The sequence below is a fragment of the Pyrgilauda ruficollis genome, unplaced genomic scaffold (assembly GCF_017590135.1).
Source record: "Pyrgilauda ruficollis isolate IOZ18807 unplaced genomic scaffold, ASM1759013v1 scaffold37, whole genome shotgun sequence".
Lineage (NCBI taxonomy): Eukaryota > Metazoa > Chordata > Aves > Passeriformes > Passeridae > Pyrgilauda > Pyrgilauda ruficollis.
Window position 1 is genome coordinate 5,704,201 of NW_024525156.1, and position 27,532 is coordinate 5,731,732.

Sequence of the window (27,532 nt, forward strand, 5' to 3'; positions counted from 1 at the left end):
GATAACTTAAAACGTGTCTTCAGTACAGAACCAATTATCTTTGACCGATAAAGGAGGCATCCTTCCTTCTTCTTATTTCCTTTGGGTTATCCTTTTTTTTTCTACCCTACCTATCAAGTCTTCTTAGGTGAGGTCTTTTCACTGTGAGAACAGTGAAAAGTGAACTGTGAAACAGCATGATCAATCTCATGCTTTTAATATGTTAGTCTTGGAATAATACTCTACGAGATATGTAGAACAAGTACTGGAAGTCCTCAAAAGTAAAAAGCTGAGATAGTCTGCAAAATGTGCTAGAAGAGGCTAAATTAAAACAAATACAGCGTGAACATGTGTGGTTGACTGGACAATCTGTTCCAGTCCCAAGCAACCTTCACTCAGTGATTCTGGGATGGTCACAACACCTATGCAGCGCCCACCTGGGTCAGGTGTGGTGAGGTACCACAGTGACACTGTGTAGAGAGGAAACACAGCCAATGTCCAGCACTCTTTCCCTGAATAATTAAATGCTTGTCTAAAAGACCACTTTAGAAGTAGCAGACTGCCGGGAGAAAGGATTTTTTTTCTCTGTTCTGTTAAGCTGGTTTCCAAAAGAGAAATCAGCTTTGAATAAGTCATGCACACTCTGCAGTGTCTAGGGATAAGTGGCTACATTTACTTTAAACACAGTTAAAACAAAAACATCCATGAGTTACTAGACAAGCAGGATACATTTTCTTTCACTACTGGATATCAAATGTCAGAAGGATCCTATGGAGTTAAAACAACAAAAACAAATTAAAACCAAAAAATTCTTCTAATGCCATTAAGAACATAAAGATTTCAGATGATACTATAACATCCAAGAGTTAAAGCATGAACATTTTCTGCTAGCCCTTTTTCCAAAAGGCCAGTCACACAAAAACAAATTCTCCTCTTTCTTCCCTCTTCTTTTTTTCTTTGTTAAATATGTCTCTGTTTGGGGAAGTGGAAACTTTCAAATGCACAGATGTTTGTGATTGCACACTAGCAGCCTGCTGGGAGCCATTAATGGTGTAGAGAGTAAAGTTATTCAATCATCTATAAGTCACTTTTCAAAAGTGTTGCACTCAGTCGAGGGAGTGATTAATGGTGTCCAGCAATGACACAGATTACCCCCTGCCCATGAAAGCCCTTTGATTTTAATGCAGTTAAGCTACTGAAGTAAACAAACCAATTTGCGTGTTCGACGAGCTCTTTGTCTCATTAAAAATTATTTGACTAGACTAGTGGTAAAAGAGTATTGCATATGTCCCCAAACTCAATTTGGTATTCTGTAATCACAGCAGCAATTACATTTGCAAAAAAAAAAAGTTTAGAAATTAACAGCAGCAGAAAATGGTCAACCTTTCATTAGGAACTTTCATTACAGATTTTTGCACGTAACGAAATTAATATTTTCTAATCACCATGGTACAGCAAGCAAGTTTCTGTATGTTTCAAAGAGGCCAATAGCAACTACAGTCACCGGACAAAAGTTTCAGCAAGAGTGGCAAATTTGCTCTTCAAAAGCAGACAGCCCTCTACTCCTCCCAAGTAGGCTTCCTGCAAATTGCAGGTCCTTCATCCCTTGAGAACACCTGCTGCAGATTGATGTCCAGCTGAGCTTGGCACTTCATGTCAGGGCAAGTTTTCCTTCCCTCACCTGTACAACCAAAATGATGAGTATGAATGCAGCAAGTTGAATTATCAAAGCTGAGGCAATTTGTTTCTTTATTTAAGTGTCAGGTGCCCCATAAAGATTGGAATTCACTGTTCTGGCAGTAAATTTGAGTTCACAATACCTGTGAGTGTAAGGCTACCTTTGTGCTCTGCACACAAAGTGCCAGAGGCAGAGGCAACTACCTCAGAAACCACAGGGAGAAGCCAGGCACTTCAGCAAAGCTGAAGGCAAACCTCTGCCCGAGGGGTACCGGAGGGAGTACCCACTGTGGCCATGGCCTGATGACCACTTCAATTCTTTTTGAGCTGATGCAACAGGACGGTGCCCAGAGCTATCTGCGGTGCTAACACCACTGCTCTGCGTGAAGCCCCACACGGGTCCTGGCCCCCGAGAGCTGGCTGCAGCAGTGGCTGTGAGACGGCTTGCTGTGCCACACCACAGCCTCAGGTGCCACTTCACAGCACGGCTCAAGCACCTTCCCTGCGCACCCCACAGCCTTAACACTTCTACTGCTTAGCAGAAGTGTTACTTTCTGTTATTCTCAGAATAGCAACATTAAAAAATTACAAGACCTCATCTAAAGTGGAGCTGACAGCATTGCCATCCTTGGTTTCAGAAAATGTCACTGGACACGTATTTCACAATACATCAAAGATTGCTTTCAAACCTTCAAACAGTTATCAGAGTCTCATTTTTCATCACATTCCTCCCAACAAATTGATACCAGCCTTCCGCACCCTATGTCTGAGAACAACGGATCCGTTTCCCACGCAGCCTCTTCACTCTGAACTCACTCCAAACCCATCTCCTAACACCCTGCTACTTCCTGAACCACTCCTCTCAACCTTTCTTTTATCCTTCTCACACAATTTTTAGTACTTAATCTACACAAAGCCACAGCACCACAACCTGATAGGAACTTGGTAAAACCTGGTTAAATTGAACAAAATGCAACAGATGGCAGGGAGAATTATTGTCCTTTGGCAGTACGACACATTCAGCATTCAAAAAGTATAATAATAAAGACAGATTCCAGACCAGGACAAATAATACAGTTCACATACATATATCTGATGAGCATTTTAAGCTCTCAGTGTCTCATGGCACAGGACTTCTACGTAGAAGATGTTACTGTCTGGTAAATTTATAGAAGAGGGACAATCTATGAGATGAAAAGCACACAAAAGTGACAAAAAGAAACAAAGCTGAGCAAACAGGGGCAGCATTTTATTTTCTTTTTCAACACGTAATTTGGGGGGGAGGTGGGGAGAAGGTTCCAGCCACGTCATCCTCAGAACAGGCATAATCCATATCAAGAAGGTCAAAGGCTTGTTCCAACTGATATTATTATACAGCATTAGAAAGCAGACTTTTGTCACCACTCCAAATTTTCACATGTACTCCAAAACGTGGGAGAACTTACAGTACCCAGAGTGTCAAAGTCAGTATGTAACAACTGTAATGATCCAGGTTACTTTTTACCTTATTTCTAACATTCTCATATATCAATTTACTAACTCCCCAGTTGTACTTAATATGCAAAGAAACTTGCAAGGTTCTAATTTAAAATAATCACATATTTCCAGCAAGATCTGTGTGTAGCTTTAGTTCCAAATACAAAGTGAAATATAAGAGAAATATGTTGACTTGCTAATGTATTAAAAAAGAGTTAACATTTTTACAGTATGCTTCCTTTTTAGCTTTTAAGCTTTGTGTCCTACTTTCTGGTCTATTAAAAGATTTCTTTGCTTTTTAATTTAAATTATCTTCTCTTTACCCTTTCTTCATTTCTTAGTTGACAGGATATTATTACTCCTCATGGAGAATGCTCTTCGATACATAAGACTACTTAAAAGCTGCATTTAATTATTTTCACTCATTTCCTCACCTGAAGCAGTTGCAATGCTATTTATCCTATTCTTTCAAAGGAGCTTCAAACATAAATCAAACCTAAAGAATCAAAACCAGAGCATTAATTGTTACTGTAAAACTGAACTGAGCTATGCAAGGAAGCTACAGATACTGAAACCCAGAAATCTGAAGTCAGCATGAATGGATTTCTGTGTCAGTTCCACTGCAACTTTCTTATTTGACCTCTGCAAAATATCCCTTAGTTTAATGCAAAGGACAAAGCAGAAAAGGCACACATGGGGCTTTTTGTAGAGATTTCTTTGTTAAAGCTGTTCTTACCGCTAGCACATGCAGCTTCTTATAGCTTCATCTTGAATGATGTCTTCTCAGATAAAAATCTTCTCCAGTCTGTAACCTGTCCACAAAAGTTGAGACATTTCATTGTTTTCAATTATGTTTTGTAGAAAGTGGGCAAGGGTGATCTGACAGCATCGAGATAACAGAATAGTGTTTAGAAGTCAATAAATGTTGTTAATGATTTCTATGTCTGATAGCTAAAATTACAATTTTAGCTTCCTAACAGAGTCAGGAGGCTGCAAAGAACTGTAAGGCACCAGATAAAGGAAAAAATCCCCCTACTGCTCAGTCAATAACCACTCTGAAATTATAAAAGCAGAAAGACGTGCCATTTTCTGAAGACAGCCCAGGTGTTAATCATACAAGGAAATAGCTTAAGGCATAACTTGCTCTTCTCTACCTCATCATTTTTCTTTTTAAAATAAAAGCTTGTTTTTATCCCAGCAGTGTTTACATACAGCAAAGGCAGCGAGTTCTTACAACATCTCACATTTCAAATGTCATACAAGCTGTTTGTCAATCTGTCCTAAAATGTCATATCATAAAGAACTAGTCACATTTTCTACTTCCCATGCAAGTCTCCAGTTGTCACCTAAACAAGACGGAGAACTTTCTTCCCCACATCTAAAGCATCTTTGTCTAAAATTAGTGTAAAAACTCACAACAATATGGGAATAATTTATTTCTGTGAAGCTTAAATCCTTTTTATAGAAAGAGATTAACCATCTAAGCCACAGATGTGGTTGTTCAGAGAGATGAATCAAAAATGCTTTGCCCACACAGGGTGCATTTATTGAGAAGCACAGAAGCTGAGGGGGAAGAGGAGTCCATGAATAAGCCCAGCCTTCCACAGTTTTCTTTTCTCTAACCCCCATCTAGGCCAGCCCAACTGTTGTAGTTGAAATAAGCATTAAAATGGTCATTTTCAGGGAAGGGGCAAAAGGTGCTGTTGCCTTTTTTTTTTTTTCCTAAGTCTTAGAACAGAAGAATTTAGAACAATTATGGTTTCTCCAGTCTTTTTTTTTATAAAATTCTGGTTATCTTAAATATGTTTTTCAACTGTTCATATTGCTGTCCAGACTAACACTAGAACAGCATTGGATTCTTTTCTTTATCAGAGTATTAGAAGCTTATTACTGCTCAATTTTTTAAATTATTTTTTAAATAAGTTCACTGAACTTGGATATAATTGACCTATTTACCCAAACAGCACCTTCCACCAAAGCAGTCTGAACTCCCTTACAAACGGTTTTACAGGCTTGTACATATTAGTTTCTCCCATAGACAGGAGAAAGGCATTATAGGCCCATATTTTTTTTTAATCTGTTATTTATGTGCCTTTATAATAGGTGTCATGCTAAGACAATAACTACAACTTCATTAGATCTCATGGCACAGCTTTCAGCTTTCCCAAAATTCATCCTATACCGAATACTTTCTTAGAAGGTTCATTCTGGTGCTTGCATTTACCCACATACATCAATTCCCCTTGTGAAGTAAACCAGATCCGCAGAACCCATTTCTGCTTCTAGCTAATGTTCCAAGTCTCATGGTGGCTGCTGCCCTTGTAACACCCTTCACTTTCATGGCTGTAACATTTGCTCCTCCAAGACGCAAATAAGAAGCAGAGATCCTTGTGACACCACAGCACACTACAGACCCATTAATGCCAGGTTTATTTCAGTGGGAAAAAGCTTATTTTTCTTCCTGAATTTTTTTTTAATTTTTTTTTTTTTTTACTTATTGTTCCTACAATAGCAAAGACTTTTAATTAAAAAAGCAAACTTGCTTAGGCCACGGGGCTACTAAGCACTTCCATTTCCATAAAGACATGATGCGTTTGCAATCACTTAAAATTACCTTTATTAAACATTTTATATGTGCAGCTTTTTTCCCTGTCAGCTTTTTTAAATCACAAGTACTGCTCAATCTTGTCACTGCTTTGGAGCCTGCCACTAGTCTACTATGGCAAATAAGCAGAATAAGCTTCTGCCATTAATCTTTGGAGAAATCACACTTCTGCCTTACCCACTGTACTTATTGTGCCCCCTTCAGTACACATGAATTGCTTTCTCTTCACTCTAGTCATGAATATTACACCTAAAAATCCAGCCTCTTCATCCCAGCATTACCTAAACTCTTACAAGTGAAAGTAATGAAAATACCAGACATCATCTAAATTAAAAATGAATTATTTCTTTTATCACTCAATAAACTGTTGGAATATTCACAAGTATTCAATGTGACAAGGAATTGCTGTAAAAAAAAAAAAAAAAACTGTGTCCAAATCAATAAAGGTCTGCAGATGAATCTGAAAATGTGAAGCAGCAGTCTCTCACCTTACAGATCATGTTAGAAAGCCAGAAATCTATTTATAACCTCCAAACCATTAAGTAATACTCTCTGAATAAAAAAATTATGATTGCATATAGTTAAAATATAAAAAAATAAAGGAAACCATCTTTTTCCTAGGTGTTTGTCCTCTAGGAGAATATTGACATACACACAGAGTTCTGTCGTCTCTCTCCCACACCCTGCCCACACACATACAGTCATCTATAAAGAGAGTGAGAAACATATGCTCTTGTTTCCCTATCTGAAAACAAACACAATAACTAGCACCTGTACTCCGTAATTATGTCATAAGAAAATTCTATCTTATTTCTACAAGTCATTCCAGTGGGTTTTAAAGAAACCCGATGCCCACAGTTATTAAAAATCCTGTGTCCTGCTATTGTTCCAGAAACAGGAAGAAGAGAGCAGAATAATGGAAATAAAAGGTCAGCACAGACTTTCCCCAAATGACAGTCATCAGAACCTACTGTAATTTGCATAAATATTCAAGTAATTAATCAAACCATAATACCCAAGCTCTGTTTCTCCTCAAGCTTTACATTCCCCTAATGCACGGATAGAACTTTTCTTCAAGCTTATTTGGCTAAACTCTACTGGAATGCTACAAGCAAAAGAGAAAAACGTGAAATAAATCAGACTCAAACCTGCCAACTGGCTGTGTGTTTATATGTATTATCAGAAAGAAGTCAGGATCTACTAATACTCCCAGCTGAAGTCAGCTGGAATTGTGCCACTGACTTCCATTCACGCAGAACCACGACACTAAACATCTCTGGCTAAGGCTTTGTTTTAATTCCTATGAAACACGGTTCGCATTTTGATGCCATATAAAGAACCACAGTAATAACAGTAAGGTAGCCTTGCATAAAACCATAAAATGTTTAAAATAAGTATGTTGAGACCTGCTTGAATAACAGAGGGTGCTGAATACAATTTAGTGCTTGTGACCACCTGCAGTACTACATCCAGGATACAATGCTAAATTTAGATTTCTGGATGAATGCCCACTGTAGGATATGCTATTTTTACTAAGTTCTGACATGTCTGTCCAATGGCACATCTCCATTTCTGAAGTGGTACTGAAAGGCTATTAAAGCTTCCCGTTACCACTTGGCTCAAAACTGCAAACTACGAGTATTTTCACCAAACTGTTCTTCACATTCTGATTGACTTTACACAATAGAACGTACAAATAAAACCTAAACAAATACCTAAAAGTAGTATAACTAAGAAAGGTCTCCCTCCCCCTGAACCCTCTCATCAAAACACAAAATAATAGTATTTTTTATATATTATTGCAATTTTCATTTCAATGCACAGGAAAAAGATACAGAAGTAGCCTTCTCCTTCTAGGCAGGCTCTCCCACATGTCAAAACAGAACCAAAAATGAAACAAAAAACCCATGCTGACACATATATTACTGTATTTCACATAATAACATGGATTTTGGGGACCACCACTCATCAAGTTTCAATTTAGACCTGTAAGCCATGAAGTACACTGAAAAAATCCAGATTTACATATGATTTTGGTGGGTTTTTTTACATATGAATACAGAGATTTTTCCCAAGGAGGTATTTTTAACGAGGTTATAGGGTCAGTAAGTTTGGAATGAGCTTTAGCAGTTTAATATTTCTGTCTTTCCACTCACATGTACTTCTTCCCTCTCCTGCCATTTTTCAACAGGTAGAGTGAGAGTGTTCTGAGATATCTTCCATTATTACAGATTTAATACATATTTAATAATAGAGACTTAAATATGGGCATGGTATTTGGCATGCATCCTGAAGCAAACCATAAGACATGTCTGCCACTCTCCAGTGAGGACAACACAGCACTCAGGGAGAAATGTCAGCCAGAAACAGTTACATGAAGCATAAAAACCCCTGAGAATGAAAAGGTCTTTATTTATTAAATCAAATGCAAATTTTTCATTCTAATACTTCTGATCTGGTTTTGTGGATTTTCTCAGGTATACTTAATTAAACCCACTCATCAACACCAACTTTGCTCAAAAGAGCAATTAATGAATATGGCACAGAAGCAGCTTAGCCCTGGAGGAGTCTCTGACATTTGTTTGTAGTGAAGACTGTTCATTAATTGCTCCCCTCATTCTAAGCCTCCAAATTATATTTTTGACACAATACTACAAGTCATTGTGACTTATTTCTCAAGCTAGGAACATCTGCACTATGTTAGGTTAATAAAACTACCTTTGAAAGGTTTTCAAGAAGATATTTAAAGACACAGGGGAAAAAAGGAAAGTCTGGATGTGCTGACAGTGGAATAAAGAAGCTGTATTGAATTTTTTACTATTATCTCAGAGTACACTTTGTATTACAGATAATTTAAGCAAATATTTTGTGTTCCATATTCTCCTCAATAAATAGAACCCAGGCAGAACTCCACCATAATTTTTTTCCAACCTATTTCAACTGAGTTCCCGCGCCAAACTAAGCATTAATACTTCATAAGTCTTCTAATGATCATAAGCTCTCAGACAAATGAAAATATTGGCTTTTTGATTGCTTTGGTAAAAAAAAAACATTACACTTTTATTTTTTCAGAAATAAAAGGTGGAGAGTAAAGAGTCAGGGTGATGAAGTAGCCACACTAAACCAAAGACCTCCATCCAAGATATAAAACCAAGTTGTTATCATTTCACACTGAGTGCATGCTTTAATTTATGGGATGGTTTTGCTGGGATCTCTTTGGGATCTCTTTTGGGTTCCACACACCAGGATGCATTTTATAAGTTTGAAAAATTAACTTGTTTATTTCCATAACACATATATAAGATCATATCATCCACGTTAAACTTCTACTGCAAAGCAGATAATATTTCACAAAAGAAACACAAAACAAATAAAAAACAAGGTACGTGGAAGTTCATACCTGAAGAACAGCTGAAAGCCCTGTAGATCCACAGACCTTCAACATGCAAAGAACACTGTCCACCCTCAGAGCTGGTGACATTACTTCAATTAGCCTGACCCAGTTTTCCAACTTGGAATTTGGCTTCTGTAGCTCCTATTATATAGCAACTCCTCCTGCCTGCCAATTATTGACATTAACACAGCCATCAAGTTTCACACAGTGAAAATGTGTGTGAGAAACTCCGTGTTAGCATTCATTAGCTAATTGTATACCTCTAAGCACTTAAAAGCAGTGCAGCAGCAGTGAATATGCTCAGCTGGCACCTTGGTTTTTGATCTAGTCCAAAAGGAGTCTGATGCTGTAGCAGTCAGGATGAGACTAAGAGGGTAACACCGTGTCCCCAGTGGGGTGCCAGGTGTGTAGTGCTGGAGAGAAGGGAGAAAGGCTTTCACAAATTTTGCAGTTGCCCATCTACTAGCTCCCACCACATTGTTCTCCTATGGCACACAGGCTCTGAAGCCTTTCCTATGAAGCCTTCTATTCCCACTCACCCAAAACATCCTATCCCACCTGTTATTTCTACCAGCTGTTTCTCCCCTCTTGCCCACCACCTACAGCATTATCTTTGCCCCTTGAAAAAAAACCACCCACCTACACACCAGCAGCTGCCCTTCTCTGTCCTGAGCTTGAGGACACAGAGCAGCAGGAAAAAAATCTGACAGCTCTGTGAGCTCCTGCCAGCCCAAGCCCCCTGCTTGCTCAGAGCTCAGTGACAGCAATACACTCAGCCTGGGCTATGGGAATGCAGGAAAGGTGACCTGCATGTCTTGGATGTGATAGCACTAACAGGATACTTGGCAACCTCCTGATGGCAACCTTCAGCTTGCTCAAAGACACAACTTCCCCTGCTGGGACACCACCTTGGCTGACTCACTGCAGAGTGAAAGCAGAGAAGAGTAATTCCACCTACAAAATTCACATCGGGTTCTTACCATGGATGGATTAGGCAGAGATGGATCAGCTAACTACCCCAGCACTGCTACAGAACTATTTGTGCATTAATACATTTACACACATTTAACCCAGAAGCAGAATGCAGGAGTGCCCCAGCCCACCTTACACCTTAGGCATTGTCCTGCACAGCACAGATCTAGATCTAGAAGAACTGAGCCAAATTACTAAACAGTAAAGCAAGGGACATTCTGATTTGGCTTTGCCTTAAAATGTACACATAGCAAAAAGGAACTCAACAGAGCATAGGAGCTCATTTTATTAGCATTGCAAATCTAAAATGAAGATAACAAACCGTATAGAACTTTTATTTCCAATTTTTTTTACTTTTTTTAATGAAGTAGTGCTAAATGTCAACCCTCAATATTCCATCCCTCTTCATTAACATTAAGCAAGCTAACATTTAATTAAGAGCCCTACAAAAGCAACATATTACTGCACATTATCTGAATTACCATACTAGAACCAACTGATTCCACTTTCAGAACCACAGCTGCAGTATAAGGCAGCAGAACCTGAAGAATTTAGAAATTAAAACATAACAACTGTACTTAAATCTCGCAGAACACAGACAATCACAGCCTGTAGTAAGAGCATGGCAAGATATACCATCAAATCAGAGGTAACTTATGGAGAAACATTTGCACTTACAAAGTGTTCATCAGATTTCAGAAAAGCATATGAAAACCTCAAGTGTCTGTGTACATTACCATAGTCCAATTAGCCTGTCCAAGTTTCTGGTTCATCTAAATTAACATAACTTCATCATTTTAAAAAATTCTTCTGATTTAATTATATTTTCTGAATCCAGTTAAATCACTTAACCACATCTGCCTTTAAAAGATCCCACTAATCATGAAAGATTAATTCAAATGACATTTCTTTTATTAACTTTTTTTCACTCTCCAGCAAAGGTTGCTGCATTCATCCCTTCAGTCCAGCTTGCCAGAATAAAATCAAGAAGTTTATGAATTTTGGATATTACACAATCAATATTTGATACCAATATTTCTTTTTTCTTCAAAGAGATGAGCTCTTCAGAGCTCAAAATAGAACTGTCAGCTATCAGAACAGTGTCCTGATCTGTTTCAATTCACTTTGTCTTCAGAACCATCTTGTGCACTAACCACTGGACTGAAGCAGCTAAGTTCTTCCCAGCAGAAAGGCCTCTCTGTCCTTCCACTGTTACTTTGTGGGATACTACAAATCAGCAGCAATTTGACTATACAAATGAAGAGATTATTATCTAATATCTAGCCTGTGCCACTGCTTGACAAACTATAATGGACTGCAAAACTGTGGCATGTGTGTAGAGGGGAAAAAAAGGCCTACCCCCAAGCAAGCACCCCTACAAATATGTGGAAGAACTGTAAGGTGAGGTTAATTTTGATCATTCATAGATTAAACCAGGAAGCATTTATAAATTATGTTTGCAAAGAGTTCTTTAGAAAATTACAAGTGTCACAGATATATTTTACTATTAATATGAATCTTTTAAATTATAGATATGTTTTACTGCAAGGAGGGAACACTGCTACGAACCAGTTATCTAGCTAGAATAATTTTGGTCACTGAGCCCCATCCAACAATTTGTACACAGACATTATTGCTCAAATGAGTTCTGTCTAGCACAGTTAATTTCATTCATACACATTTGTCACACATTACTAAAGCAACTATCAACACTGTAGTTTCACTTCAGAAATGTGTTATACTTCCTTTTCCTTTGATGGGTCAGAACCTTGAGCCAATGGAACATGTGACCTACAGGTTACATGCAGGTGCCCGTAACAGAAATGCCAGAGGAAAGCATTGCTGCCTTAGACAGACACCAGAATCATTAAACCATGGAATGATTAGGTCTGGAAGATACTTTAAAGATCAAAGAATCATTAAGATTGGAAAAGACCTCCAAGGCCATTTAGTCCATCCTTTGATGGAACACCCCCTTGTCCACTAAACACAGCACTAAGTGCCACATCCAGCTGAACACTTTCAGAAACTGTGACTCCACCACTTCCCTGGACAGTCCATTCTGATGCTTAACCACCCTTTCAGTGAAGAAATTCTTCCTGATGTCTGACCTGAACCTCTCCTGGCCATTTCCTCTTGTCCCTTTGCTAGTTGCCTGAGACAAAAGGCCAACCTCTACCTTGCTACAACCTCCTTTCAAATAGATCATCTAGTCCCAAACCACCCACCATGGCTAGAGAACCTTCCACTAGACCAGGTTACTCAGAGCCTCATCCTGACTGTCTTGAACACCTCCAGGGACTGGGAGTTCACAACCTCTCTGGGAAATCTGGTCCAGTGCCTTACCACCCTCAGTCACAGTAGAGAATTTCTTCCTAATATCTAATCTAAATCTGCTCTCCTTCAGCTTAAGGCCATTCCCTCTTTTTCTGTCACTACGTGTCCTTGCAAAGAGTCCCACTTCAGCGTTCTTGCAGGCCCCTTTTAGGTATTGTGAGGTGCCACAAGGTCTCCCCAGAGCCTTCTCTTCTCCAGGCTGAACAGCTCCAACTCTCTTATCCCTCACAGGAGAGGTGCTCCAGTTCTGCTCTCCTCTGGACTCATTCCAACAGATCTGGAAATATTAGAAACTTGGCAAGAGTTAGCAGTAAATCTTTCAGGACTTACCGAAGTAGAACTTTGAGTAAAGGTTTAAAGAAAACATAGTTCACAGATGATATTTAAATAGAGTCTACAAAATCTTTTCTATAGGGCTGCAAGTATGAAAATATTACTGCCATAAGTATGAGAAGTATCTTACCATTTCAATGAGTCTGAATATTGATTTGCATCCTTCACTTCCCATGCTGGGCTACAGTGGAATGCACTGGTAGTGATCTTGCCAGACAAAATCGATTCCATCACAGATGCCTTGGGACAAGGATGCTATCCTTCCATTCATTTTTGAGCACCTGGGTATACCCCCCAGAAAAAATGAATAATGGAAAATTGATGCAACAACTTTCTCTGTTGATGAGTTCCTGGGACCAACATGCAAGTGTTGTCCAGAAAAATTGGATTCATTACCCAGTGTGTAACAAGCCAATAATTACACACTCAGGGGAGGTATTGCTTATTTATTTCAGAGTTGCACAAGCCTGGGTGTTCAGTGATATTACTCAAATCAAGCATGCCAACCTTCAAAACTTTTTAATATTTATACATTTTAGCAAACAAAGGAATTAGTGTTCATTGGCTACAAGTTAATAGTTCTCTTATTAATTAGTATTCTGTCTTCTATTGGTAAATTATTCTCTTGCTTCCCATGCTAATTAGTCCCATGCTCAGTGCTTCTCTTCTTTTGAGTCGCAGGGTTTCCTGGGTCAGCAGTCTGTGAGTTGGTGGCCGCAATCTGCCCCTGCCAGAATTACCCTTTACCCAGACAGAGCTGATTTCAGCACAATTGTTTTGTTAGTTTCTTCACTGTTTTGGGAGTTCTGCCAGATGTCTTCATGGCCCTTAAATTCTGCATTCTGTGTGCTCACTATCAGTGGTACATGCTTCTTCCCAAGCTTTGTTAACCTCCCCCTAGGTCTGAGATCACTGCAGCATGTCCAGCCCTAAACCTTAACAAGGCAATTCTACCAACAAGTAATTTGTTCTTCTAACACCTGGACATCACTTAGAGCTTGCTTGTTAGCTGCTCTCTGTTTCATGGACTACATCTCTCTTGTTGTTGATTAGGCTTTAAACTACAGAAAGATGAAATATGAATGAGCGTTCCTGCCAGAATTACCCTTTACCCAGACAGAGCTGATTTCAGCACAATTGTTTTGTTAGTTTCTTCACTGTTTTGGGAGTTCTGCCAGATGTCTTCATGGCCCTTAAATTCTGCATTCTGTGTGCTCACTATCAGTGGTACATGCTTCTTCCCAAGCTTTGTTAACCTCCCCCTAGGTCTGAGATCACTGCAGCATGTCCAGCCCTAAACCTTAACAAGGCAATTCTACCAACAAGTAATTTGTTCTTCTAACACCTGGACATCACTTAGAGCTTGCTTGTTAGCTGCTCTCTGTTTCATGGACTACATCTCTCTTGTTGTTGATTAGGCTTTAAACTACAGAAAGATGAAATATGAATGAGCGTTCTTTCTTAAGAAAATTTTACATATTCCACATGTTGCAACATAAAGACTACAGTTATAAGCCCAAATGCTGTTTAAATGGTGAATCTTGGGAACTACTGTGGCAAAAAGAAGCCCAATGAAACATTTCAGAAGAAGAAAACACTAGTTTGTATACCAGTCACCATTGCTAAAACTGAAGAGATTATATTCTGCTCCTCACTTTCTCCCTAGTCAGCTGCCTGGAAGAGCAATTCCAAACTCATTTCAGTCAAAATACAGCATGTAAATCTGAACAATATCATACTAAGTCTTGTTAACTCAAATCCTTACTATTCAGTCACAAAAGTAAGGCTCCTATGAACACTCCAGTTCACACAACCCTAATGATTTTAGGACGAGTACGACAATTATGGAAGTAAAAACAGATGCTACTATTAAGCCAAAGGTTGCATTTTTTTCTCTTCTTAATGTTTTGGGATGAAAGGTGGCATTAAAGTACCTAAAAGGCAACACAAATGATATTCAGAAACAGTCAATTTTTTTCGAAGACTGATCATTCCAATTATCAACTATCTATAGATACTAATATGAACCCAGAAACACTATTCTTCAAATCAACATTGATTTGTAGAAAATAAGTTTTTATGTGGAAGCAAGAACATTCAACACCTGCAAAATTTCTTTTAAGGTAAGGCTTAGAAAGTTTTAGTCCCCAAATACTCAGGGAGACAAGGTACCCAGTCATCATAAAGCAACACTTTCTACAATGTAGAAAGGGGCAAGAGAAGACAAGCAACCAACTTAGCAAGAAGCAAACTAAAGCTGCTAGTTAAAACCAGAAATCTCTAGATCCTCAGGTTTCATCTGTAATCAGGTTTTCTAGACTAGATTTACAGCTACAGATAAGTCTTTGAAGGTGCCAGTGTGTGCACAGAGCTGGGAGCAGGCTTGATGTCAACTGCTCTACTCACTTTTCAAGCCATTTCCAAAATTTTCAGTGTTGGCACTGTTAGAAATTTGGGTCTTATAAAAACGATCAAGGTTGATGTGAGTAGCAGGAAAAAGCCCCAAACCTCTAGTTTAAATTACTTTTTTAAGGGAAATGCTAAATCCCAAAAATAAACAAACACATGCAATTATAAATCAGGTCTGGTTTATACAGAATTCACAGTAAATCTGAAAGATAAGTCAAGCACATGAATTGTTCCTCACAAACAAATGGAGTTCCCTATATTTCCAGTTAAGCAAGTCTTATATTTCCTCTTATTAAAATATTAGTGATATGCCTCCACAGCAAACTAGTTCTTTTTTTTAGCCTTCTGGTAATAAAACCTATTACAACACAGCAGCTCTACAAGTGAAGCTGAAGGACAAGCTTTGTCAACAGTCATCCTATAAAAAGAGTAATGTGTCCTTTTCCCAAGAGGCAGATAGCCATTGCCAGCAATGAGTTCATGGGGGTACTCTAAGAAAAATAACATGCTTGCTCAAGTTATTTTAAGAGCACTTTATGATTGTGGGTTTGAGAGAAAAATATAAAGACTCAAGTTAAATATCAGAATTAAGTGTTTACCTCTAGTTCAAGATTATTTTTCTTCAAAATTCAATACTGATCTCGCTGGCCTTCAGATTAAATAAATTTGCAAAACAATCTCCCCTGACAGTTACAGATAAGTGAGCAAAAAAGGAATTTTCTAATCAAAGCTACTTGCAAACTCGCTTAAAGAAAGACTACTGGAGGAAAAAATCAAGTTCCCCCACCCAGACCATTAATTTAATTTAGAACAACAGACAACAATGGCAAAAAGAACAGCAATTCAGCTCTAGAGCCCATACCTCTTTTTGCTGTTGTTGATGGTTACACTTTTTTTTTTTTTTTTGGTAGCCAGCCATTAAAGGATGATGCCCAGGCTCCACTGGGTTGCCTTCTATATTAAAGATTTAGCTAATGCTTAGGCAAAGGGTCTGACACTATGAGCTTAGGAAAGCAATAGAAGATAAACTGGAATATCTAGCAACTCTCTTGGACAATTCAAGAAAGTCTGTGAACTCTGACCAAGACTTATAACAGAATTACATCAGTTAGACAAGACTCCAGAGGCCAGGGTAGCAGCATTTTCACACTTCTACCCATATGCATCAAGAGAAGTTTTTCTTCCCACAAACACCAACTTCACCTCTTGCATGTCTCTAGAACTGTACACATGAACTCACGCTCCTGGCACGTAAATGTGCCAGAAGGGTTTTGTGGCTTTCTACTATCAATTCCAACAGCATGTATCAGAACCCATTACCATTTTTCAGCAGAATAAGGTCTGGCAGATAAGCTCTGGAAGACTGAACTTCAGTATTTAACAGGTTATTACCCTGAATTTCCCCACTTCTGACACACTCAAGGGCAGTGCAATGAGGCGTTGCCATTCAGGTACCTCACTCCTCAAGAGGCAAGTTTAGACTGCTGGTGTAGACAGTCATACAGCTGTGCCTCAGTCCATTTGCAGCCTCCACAAGAGAGCTTGCTGCCTGTTATAAAGCTGACATTAAAAAAAAGCTATCTGGATACACTATAAAACACCGAGGCAAAATCCTCCACATTTCATTGTTATTTGAGGGACCAACCAGAATTTTTTTCTGTGCACACAACCCTCTTCTCCTTCCTCACCTGACAATAGCAACTGCACACCTCACAACTGAGACCAGAGCCTGTGGGGCCTTACTGGGATTGGTGGCCACGGGTACTTCAAAGGCAAAGTGTTAAGAGGATCAGTTCCCTAATACTGTTTACACTCTGGTTCCACAAGAATAGCTACGCTGGCACAACTAGAAGGACCCAGCAGGCAATGGTCTGACACAGTTCCAGGATTTCCAAGGAGGACAACAAACTACAACAGCACTCTGATGGCACAGCATCCTCCATCTATATCTGCCTGCCTTCGGGAATCACAGCACACCATGGTGGTCAGGTCACAAAGAGAAGTTGTTAACAGTGGACAGGAATTAAGGGGGTTCTCTGCTTGGTTGGGTTCTCCTGAAATATTTTATCAAGTGAGAGCCAGGACAGGGTCAGAGAATGAGCACAACAGACAACAATAACAGTACCAACATCATCTTTAGAAACTTCCATATCAGAGCTACTGATGAGGATCATCGGAGTCATTAGGCTCTTGTTTACCCCAGGCTGATACACCTTGAAGAGCACTATCAGAAAACTATCAGAAAGCTGAAATCCCATCTTTTGGCCAAGCTAGGAGTCCCATTTTGCAGCACTGGGTAATGTAACACCTGACACTAGTAACAATTTTGTGTACATACTGTCTTCTAGATATTTCAGTATCATTGCTTAAGTTTAAAAAGCAACAAGGAAAAGCATGCCCTGGAGCATGAGAAGGAGCTAAAATTTGGACTACACACACACATTCCATATGACAAAAACTAAGAAAACAACCATATATCACTATTGAAAGTTCAGAATGAGAAAGCAAGTGAGACCATCAAGAGAAGAGACCATCAGTAACTGAACTCATGTTAAGTAACATAACAACCCAGTGACTGTGGATAATTTCTTTCCAGTCCAGCTTGGACTATGACTCAGTAAAGAAACCCTAAAACTCTGCCAGACATTTAGAAAGACAAAGCAATACACATAACCTATATTCCTATAATTGGCAAAGCCAGGAGTTTTTCCTGAAGTGCTTGGCAATTTCACTATCAGACAAGGTCAACAGAAATTATTTCATCTCATACTTTTTCTCCCACAAGAAGGTCATTTCAGCCATGCTCCCAGGGAGCCCTTCAAAACATTTGCCAATGCAAATGTTTATGGGTTTCCAATGAAAGCAGGTCACTAAAATGGCACAGTGAAAGAACATGTGCAAACAGTGAAAGGAAAAGGCAACAGGAATTACTGAAGAGACTGTATGCTGAAGAAAACACAGTGAAGAACAACTGCCTAATAACTTTTAAAACTACAAACAAATACTTATTCTCATGCCTTTGTCTGTAGAGTACACCAGCAACAGAAATGACTGATTCAGCAGTAAGATTACTGTGGGTCAGAAGAACACAGCCCCAAATTATTACAATATTCTCTCCCTAACTACAGACAGAAGCCTTATAGTTAACTTTATATTTTGCATTCCTGATTCCCAGTTAAACCTAAGTCTAACAAGAAAGCACATTTCAATAGCATTCTGGGCTTCCAACTAGACTAGCAATTCTCAGAAGGACAATAGCACAAAAGACAGCAGCTCAATTTTGTAATTTGGAGAGAGGTGGGGAAAAGAAGTGGGAAAATCAGTACAATCCACAGTACAGCCAATTTCTTCAGCACATCCAATTCATATTATAAACCAGTCCTGCAGCCATCACATGTGCTCTAATTTGTTCATCACATGCATTTAATAATGCCTAAGAATGTATCCCAGTATTACAGAGAGAGGAAAGCAAAAGGCTACATTTCAGTATTTTCAAAGTTATAATTTCTCTGAGTTTCTCCTAAACTAACAAATACTGCAAAATGGATGCATGTTGCTATTCATCTAGCAAGGGATTAAAAATCAGAATATTATATGCCAAAGATTCAGAGCTGCTCAATCAACTTTCCCTACATAAAACTAATCTCTACTACTGAGATTGATAAACATGAAAAGATTGACCAGTTCTGTCAGATATTAAGACCCAACAATTCTAAGGTATACTGGAGCTCAAAGATATATCCTGATTTTAAAAAGAAAAAAATGGAAAAGGATTTAAAAGCCATATTATATGGCTATCATGCAAGAAATTTCGTAACAGATAAGCTAATTGAAGGTAAGTCTGGAAACGATAGCACAGCTAACATACTAACAGCATTTAAACTTTCTGAACAAGTCATTCAAACTGTTGGCAAAGAAATGATAATATTTGAAAAGATAAGTTTCAACAGTTGAGTTAAACTCAAGAGTTTAATTGCAAAGGCCTCAGTGCAGACTAAGTATCAACCCCAGTCTTCTGCTACTATCATTGACAAACATCAGCTTTTCTGAGTTGCCTGACTTTTTAATATGTACTGGGACACCAGGAAATTTCTTCCAAAATCAATCTCCCCAAACAGAGATTAATTTTATTAATATATTTATGTATGGAAACAGATTTGATACTACACAGCAGACAATTGGATTGCATCAAAATATCCGTGGGAAAACACAAATTTGAGAATAAATGCATGAACAAATCCACTAAATGACAAAAGATTTGAGTGCTTCATACTTTGGAATATACATTCCAGCAAAAAATCAAGAGGACACTAATTAGACTGCAGTTTGGAGATCATTAACTTGGTTTACATTTGCTACCTTCCTGATAAATGTTAAGCAAATATGCTGTAGTTAGATGCAAACTGGCAAATTTCCTAAATAAATCATAAGACACATTTATAAAGAGAACTAAAATAAAAGACCTAACCTTTTTTTTTTTTTTTTTGAAAGCAATTTGCCATTTTAGTAACAACAGATTTAACAGCAAACCATACCTGAAGTGCACAGCTTGGGCCGTGGCATTCCCCAGGTGTCTGTAAGAACTGCAGATAGCAGAGTGCCACCTGCCTTTCACGGGTCACAGCTGCAATGCTGCAGCCTGCAAATTAAATCCAGCCTACCACCAACAGCTGCCAAACATACCTCAAAAGGGTCAGTTTGAAAAATGTTTATAGCGTTTGACAAATCATAACAAAGTAAAAAAAAAATTTAAAAATATAAAAACCTCAAGAACTCATTCTTTGGAAGGAGCTACAGCTTTGCAAAACACGTTAGGAGTGAACGAATATACAGGCTGTAACTTAACACTGTTTCCAAATTGGAATGCATACACACGCCAGAGAGGATAAAAGGATGACAATAAAGAGAAACAGACTGATTAACAATAATTTGGAGAACTCTGCATCAACAAGAATGCCCATCAAACATTTCCATAAATGATGTTACAGAAAAGGAGAAGCTCCTCAGTGCTGCTTCCTATCATTATGGCCATAGCAATAGCAAATCATCTCAGGAGCCGTAGTAACTTCAGAACATACATTACCAAACATCAAGAGCATATCAAAATTTTATAAACCAGATGTTAAATCTAAAGCTAAATCGTATTTCACTGCTATTCAGAAGTCCATCATCACAACATACTAACCAATTACTAGATACTGCTTTACGTGAAGTAGCAGAGTATCAGATTTCACACACCCTCCTCCCCACTATCAACAGATAGTACGGGTAGTACACACCTACTATCAACTGATAGCAGTATCAGCCATCCACTTACGTGTCCCGCAGCACAGAAATCAGACCCAGCCAACACTGCTGATAAAGCTGTTGCAGACCAGAGGGCAGAAACGGGTCTCTCTGCTCCTGCTCACCCCAGGAGCTCAGCTGCTCCCTTGGCTGAATTCCTGCATGCAACCTCTAACACAAGAGCCAAAATTTGCAGGAGAATCATGTTGTATTTCTGCAGTTCACAGATTGCAGTGTACAGCTACTCCCTGAAAAGTAATGAACTTCATTCATTGAAAATCCTGTATTTGTACAAGACTATATCAACAGAAGTCAGAATCCACGTGGTTTCACTAAGTAGCTGGGGGAAAAGAAAGCGAAAAACAAACGACCACACAACTCTTTCTTCTGAAAACAGCAGCAATACAGTAACCACCCTCTGCATCTCTGCCCAGCAGGAAATGAGTACAACAAACTTGCTACAACCATGTTTATGGATCATTACAAAGTGCACAGGCACTCCTACTACCTGTAAGTATTTTATGAAAACAGCACTAGTTAAAGATTAAAAGAAATGAGACACTTCAGATATTAATGCCTTCAGCTTTGTCAACCAAAACAAATCTGTAACAACATCCCAAGGAATAAGCAGTACAACTAAGAAGCTAGTGTTTACACTACTTTGTTCAAAAGAACCTCTCGAACACAGAAGTAAACTGCCACACTCCAGAGCAAAACCTTTGCTCTCAGCAGGAATCCTCACAGCTGTTCAGCATTAAAATGAGAAAATGACATTAATTCATTAGTAAATGTAATAAAGTTATATTATTGGTACCTACTGGAGAGGAAGGTGGGAACACATCACAAAATCCAGAAATTTACCAACATTTTTCAATCCACTAAGCAAAGTAGCCAAGGCCATACCTCAGCCTTTCAAGGCAGCAGTACACTTTTGATTGACTATGTGTTACATATATAACATCAGCAAGTTCAACAACTCTAAGTCAAACTTTACTTTACCTTATATAACAACCAGGAGATGCTCAAACTCCTAGAAATAATATTTGAGTGCAATTTCCACTATGAAAAAAAATCTACTCTACACCACTATAGCTGGGCTAGCATCACATCAGGCTTTTTACACCAAAATTCAAACCGAGAGTGGTTAGTCAGCTTTCAGAAAGTAAGATGCACTTCCTTCAGATGCACTACCTTAGGGCTCCCAGAACATGCTATCACTATAACTTTAACACCACGTTTTAGTTTCAGGATGTTTGTCACAGCTATAATCTTGCAAATTCTAACCATCTTCACAAGGCTGCGTGTTCCTGTATGCACAGACCTCTCCTGCCAATAGTCCAGTCTGCTGAAGGAGCAGATGCACTGACAGCTCCCCCCACCCCAGCTGCCCCCCAGGAATAATCCCGGGCAGATTATCGTTGTGTCAATCTACAATGCAGACTCAGCATCTGGAATGATACAACAAACCCTAATAGTTGCCATTCATCTGGTAAACAATCCTCACAGAACGATATATGTATACAATTGACTGAGGTGTTTCCATCTGCATCGTTGCGGAATGGTAAACTCTTAACTCCCCAATTCAGAAAGTGCCAAAATACAGTCACGCCACAGACCGAAGACGGTGCAGTTAAATAAAACAGCGAGAATAAAAGCACATCGGGGTTTTAAATCGTACTACACGAACATCCCACTGAAGACCCACGTTTCTCAGACAACTGACGGTGCCTTTCACGCTACTTCTCTCACCAGAAAATGAGCCTGAGCAAACTTCACTTGCTGAAGTGTGACAAAACCTTCCGAAACGTTCCCGAGCCAGCGGCTGCCTCTCCGCAGCCGGGGCTCAGCGGCAGCAACGCACCTCACTCTCCTGGGCGAGGACGCGCTCCCGCGGGCGCGACCCCGAGGGCAAGCGCGGCGCGGGTGTCCCGCTGCGCGGAGCAGCCGCGGTTCGGGCTCCGGCCCCTCTGGAGATGCCGGCTCCCTGTCCGTCTGTTTTTCCTGGTCCCGAGAGAACAGCTCCGTCTACGGGGAGAACGACCGCCCGTTCTGAAAGGCTCGGTGGACTTTCGGGGGTGGGGCCGGGCAATGCCCGAGACGGGCTCCGAGCGCCGGCAGCGCTCCCCGGCACCGGAGCCCAGCGGCAGCGGCGCTCCGCCTCGCTGCCGGCTCCCCCTGCCGGCACCCTGCGCCGCTCCCGCCCGGACCCCAGCCCGCCCGGCCTCCGAGCCCTCCGGGGCACCCGGCGGACACCGGGGCGCAGCCGGTGGAGGACCGGGGAGGCGGCCCCGTTCACGGACAGGGCGGCCGGGAACGCGCAATGCCCGCGGCGCTCCCAAAGCGCCGCTGCGGCGAGGAGGGGAGAGGGGCCGGCAGGGGTTACCTGGAGGCGCCGTGGGCTGCTCGCCGCGGGCGGGCGGGCGGGGGCTCCGCCGCCGCGCTGATGCCCGCTCCCCGCTCACGCCGCCATGGCCGCAGCCCCGCCGAGCCGCCCCGCTCCGCTCGCTCGCACCAAGTTTGCGGCGCGGCAGCTGCGCGCCTCGCCCGGCGGCCGGACCCAGCGCCCCGCCGCGGGGGCGGAGCAGCCACGGCCGCCCGGCCCCGGCGATGCGGTGCGCGGCTGGGCTCGGCTCGGCTCGTCCCGCAGCCGGCGCTGCCCCGGGCTGGGGCGATCTCGCATTACTCCCTGCCCTCCCCCGCGCTCCCCCCTCCGGGCCAGCTGAGAAGTTGCAACTGGTTGAGATATTTGTCCTTGGGGTTTGGGTTTTTTTATTTTTGTTTCCTTTTATTCTTAATCACCGCAGCTCACAAAAACATGACCTGAGGCTGCTCCTTTTCCATCAGATCTGAGCAGGGCGCCTCAGCGCCAGTACAACTAAGCACAAAAAATCCTGGCGAGCTGCAGCGAGCGACAGAAAGAGGGAGGGGAGGTGGTGGTACACGGGCAGCGCCGCCGGTGCCAGGTCCGCAGGGGTTCCCGGCCGCTGCCCGGAGCTCCGCTGGGCTCCGGGGCCGGGGCAATGTAGCAAAACCGGGGAGCAGCAGATAGAGGAGGCAAAGGAGGGCTGGGCGCCAGCGACTGCCCCGGGACGGAAGGGGCACGGGAGCGCCCCGGGAGCTCCCAAGCTGCGCGTCCCCCGGCTCTCCGCACCCCTCTCACGCCATGCCACAGCCGGCCAGCCAGCCCCAGTGTCCCGGCCCCGGGCCTCCGGGCTCCGGCGAGGAACCGCGTAGGCAACAGGAGCCCCGCACCAGTGGCTCCGGCCCCGCTGCGACGGGGAGCGGGGTACTGACATTTCTGCCGCCACGTAAGAGCCTCCGGCGAGTCCCTCTCCGCCCCCTCCAGTCCCCTCCCTCCCCCCCCCGCCCCATGGCACGATCGACGTGTCAGCCCCAAAAGTTCATTTCCAGGCCCTGGGAGAGTCCCCTATAAAGGTCCCGGGGCGTGCGCGGGACAGTGAGACGTGGCACTGCGGGGCTGCAGCGTAGGCATCTCCCCCAGGTACGTGCGTTCGCATTTCGCGCTCACCGGCTTTCCGGCGCATGCCTCTGTGTTTTGTCAGCTCACCTGTATTAAACTAGGAGGTTATTTCTGTTCATGTGTGCACTGTAATTAATTCCATCAGAGTTGGGGTTTTTTTCTTTTATGACAGCATTTGCTCATTTCTACTACAAACTGCGATAGAAACTGACTTCTGTTGTTCGCAGCAAGACCAAGCAATTTAGAAGACTTAAAGCAGTAAGAGTTTATTAACACAAACAAAACCATGGAATTCATCCATGCTAGAGTAATCTTATAAAAATTAGCTAATTAAAACAGCTAGCATCAAAACTTATCAGCAAGCCAAATGTTCCAAATCCAAATTGCCTTAAACTTCGAGCTCAATTTTACTTTGGCTAGGATATAAAAGAAACTTGTTCAAGTAGAAACATTAACAGAAGTTTGAAACTGTCATTAAAATGAAGTCCTGGAATTTGGAACATTCTTTCTGATTATTTTTTGATATTAAAAAAACTCAACCCAAATACTAAAGGCCAAACTTTTTTTTTTCATAAAGTCATGTAACCCTGACACTCAAGGATGTTTCCTGATTTATAACAATAGTGTTTAAGAAGGCACTATTGTAATTATTGTAATGCCTGGGGTCACTTTCTCGTGTGATTTCCTTCTGATCCAGAAAATACTTGTACAGAAATATAAGAATTCATTTTACATCTAAAAATTGCCATCAAAGTAAATGCAGATATAAGATGATTCACATGCCTACACTGTTAACTTCTTTGGAGTGTTATTAAGACATCTTCAGATCAAGTCCTACACTTCTTATGTACCTCCACCTATTACAATACATTTAGATTTTCTTTTTAAAGAGGAGATATATTTGTTTTTCCAACTGCTGTGTAAAAAAAATAAAACATCCCTACTTTATCTGTGAAAAGTAAGCACCATGTATCCAAAACCAACTGCCAGCAAAAAAAACCTATCAAAATTCTAGCCCCATGAGTGATGTACATTTAAGCCTCTAAAAATTCCTCTGCAGTTTGGCTATGAAACAATAGGCATATAAGTAAAAAAAAAAAAAAAAGTCACAAAATTCACCACATTTATATCTTTATATCATACTGTGTTAATGACATACAGCACCTTCTCAGAAAAATTCCACTGGAATCATATTGACTCTATATCACCCACAGAGCATTTAAGTGCTTTATAGTTCTGTACCAGTTTCATGGAAGAATAGTCATGATGTCAATGCTTAATTTTATTTAATTTCATTTTAAAAACTCAAGAGCAAAGATGTCTGAAACTGCCTGTGAGATTAATCATGTTTGAAATTAAGGCTAAAAACTGTAACATATTTAATATTATATGTTACTCTGTGCTATGTCTAAGTTACAGAGTTAAACCACATGAGCTGAGTGAGTGAGCCCAGCAATTTTAGGTGATGCAATCCCCAGATGTACCCTTGCAAGTAGGCGCTGAGGGTTTTTTGTTTCTTCACAAGTTGCACAGTGGTGTCTCAATCCTAGGCTAAGCCTCATTGTGTTACTATATCCAAAATAAATAAGGATATTCTAATATAATCCAGGAATATTATGCTAAGGGCAAGGGAGAAAGCAGCAGGAGAAGCTCTGCTATCTGATTTAGGGAAGGGAAAATAAGAAGACCAAGTCCATCACATCCAGCTTTTCTTCCAGTATGGAGCTCGTCTTTCTCTTCTGCCTTGTATTTTCCTGATGTTATATATCTCACTGTTAGTAATTTTTAATCTCTCCTTCCAACAAAACAGACCCAGCATATTAAGGGATGGCAGCATGTGGAAGCAGTAAAGGTACTGCAGTTGGAAGAGGAAAGGCTTCACAGCACCTTCAGGCTTTTGGCCAGTTTGGTGGGAAGCCAGATTTCAGCTCGTTCCTGTGGTGGCAGGATGTAAGGAGTGTTAGAAAGCAGGGAAGGGGGTGGATTTCCATCTGTTTAGGTGGGAAAGTCACAGTGTAAGGGAAGGCCTGTCTTCACATTACCCATCAAAAGCACCTTGGATAATAAGCGTCTCTTTCACCATTTAGAAAAATAAAGTTAGATACAGTAAACTGAAAGCTTGAGTCAGGTTAAAAAGAAAAAAAATAGAAAAAGAAGACGGTGTAAGCTTCAGTAAAACTGAACCTTGAGTTATACTTCCATCATAGGGAAAGGACTTTGCTTGCTTCTTGATCACAGAGTTCAAAGTCTTTATTACCACTGCATGTTACTTTTTCCAGACCATTGAAAACATTAGTAATTTTTGTTTAATTCATGAAAAACAGGCAGAGGAAATCTTTGAAGTCTCACAGTTAATTGCCTACTTTTGTTTTCTAACCACATCATTTATTACCAAGGAGAAACCCTACTGGTGACCAGAGCCTTTCCAGAGCAGACCAGGCAGAAGAATGGTGCATACAAACAATCATCCTTTCCTGAATCAATGCTTAAGAAGAGAGAGTTTGTGCAGTCTGGTGTCTTGAATTTACCTGACTTACACAACGCTGTTGAAATACCCAATCATCAGCTCCACATTACTCTTTCTTTCTTCTTTCCCACTGAGATTCAGGAAAGTGTTTGCCCTGCTGCGTTTGAGTTGAGTGAGCTCTTAGCATTCCCACCTGCATTGAGCAACATCTTGCAAGGCTGGATCATCACAAATCTGCCATATTTAAATACCAGGGACTGATGTTGTTATGTGTAAAAATAGGAATGACATCTTCATAACAGGAAAGCAGATGACCCAGAGGATTTAAGTTTGCCATCCTCATCCTCAGATGGGTCTGGTAGAGAAGTACACTGTTAAAAAGCAGGCCAGGAAAGGCTGTAGCTGTGTATGCCCAGTGGGAGACACAGGGCAAGGTCAGACTGAGCATCATTTTAATTGCCTTAGCAAAAGACACCATTGCAATTCTTCTTTTAAATAATGGGGAAGTAAATGTCCATAGTTACAAACTTTGTTGTTTTCCATTAAGTTACTGTCTCACATTATGTTCTGTATTTAAAGGTTAAGCTGAGTGGTCTCCATAATATCTATGAATTAGGAAAAGCTAGGTGAGAGTCTTGGCTTTTGAGAACTATATATTCTTCTGATGAGTTTACCTTTACCATTTATGATCAAAAGAGAAAGTAATATTTCTCATGGCATTTCTATTATTAAGGCTCTTTATAAACAAAATGGTTTGGTTTTATGAATGCATAAGATATTTTCAACACAGGTATATAAATAAGTGTGCACTTACATTTATAAATCTATGATCTGACTTTTAGTAATTGCTGCTTTTTTTCCATTAAAGTCTGACAGATAAGGCAGTTAAAGAAGTTAATATGAATTCTAAATAAGGACCATCTAACTTCAAGTCCCTAAAAGTAGTTAAATATTTGGTGAAAATGATGAATTCTTGGGTACTGATTCATGTGATCTGAAAATGCCATCCATTTCCTGATTCACCTTCATATCTCCTCCAGGAAAAAAAAATATTTTACAATGAATACCATCAGTCAAACAATTTTTATGTGTCTGTTTTTCTATCTTTCAGCCAAT

The 27,532-nt window shown here is 40.6% G+C and overlaps 1 protein-coding gene and 1 non-coding gene across 2 annotated transcripts in view; one reads left to right on the plus strand and one right to left on the minus strand.

Annotated features, from left to right (window-relative positions):
- SEMA5A (semaphorin 5A) overlaps positions 1 to 23,012 on the minus strand; it is a 319,180-nt gene extending 296,168 nt beyond the window's left edge. Inside the window, exon 1 of the mRNA XM_041475880.1 lies at positions 22,852 to 23,012. The gene's annotated coding sequence lies outside the window, so the exon portion shown is untranslated. The remainder of the gene's footprint in view (positions 1 to 22,851) is intronic.
- Positions 23,013 to 27,371: 4,359 nt separating this feature from the next.
- Positions 27,372 to 27,440, plus strand: LOC121358120. Its single transcript, XR_005955834.1, has one exon. It is a non-coding gene; the product is annotated as a small nucleolar RNA SNORD123 (small nucleolar RNA).
- The last annotated feature ends 92 nt before the right edge of the window (positions 27,441 to 27,532 follow it).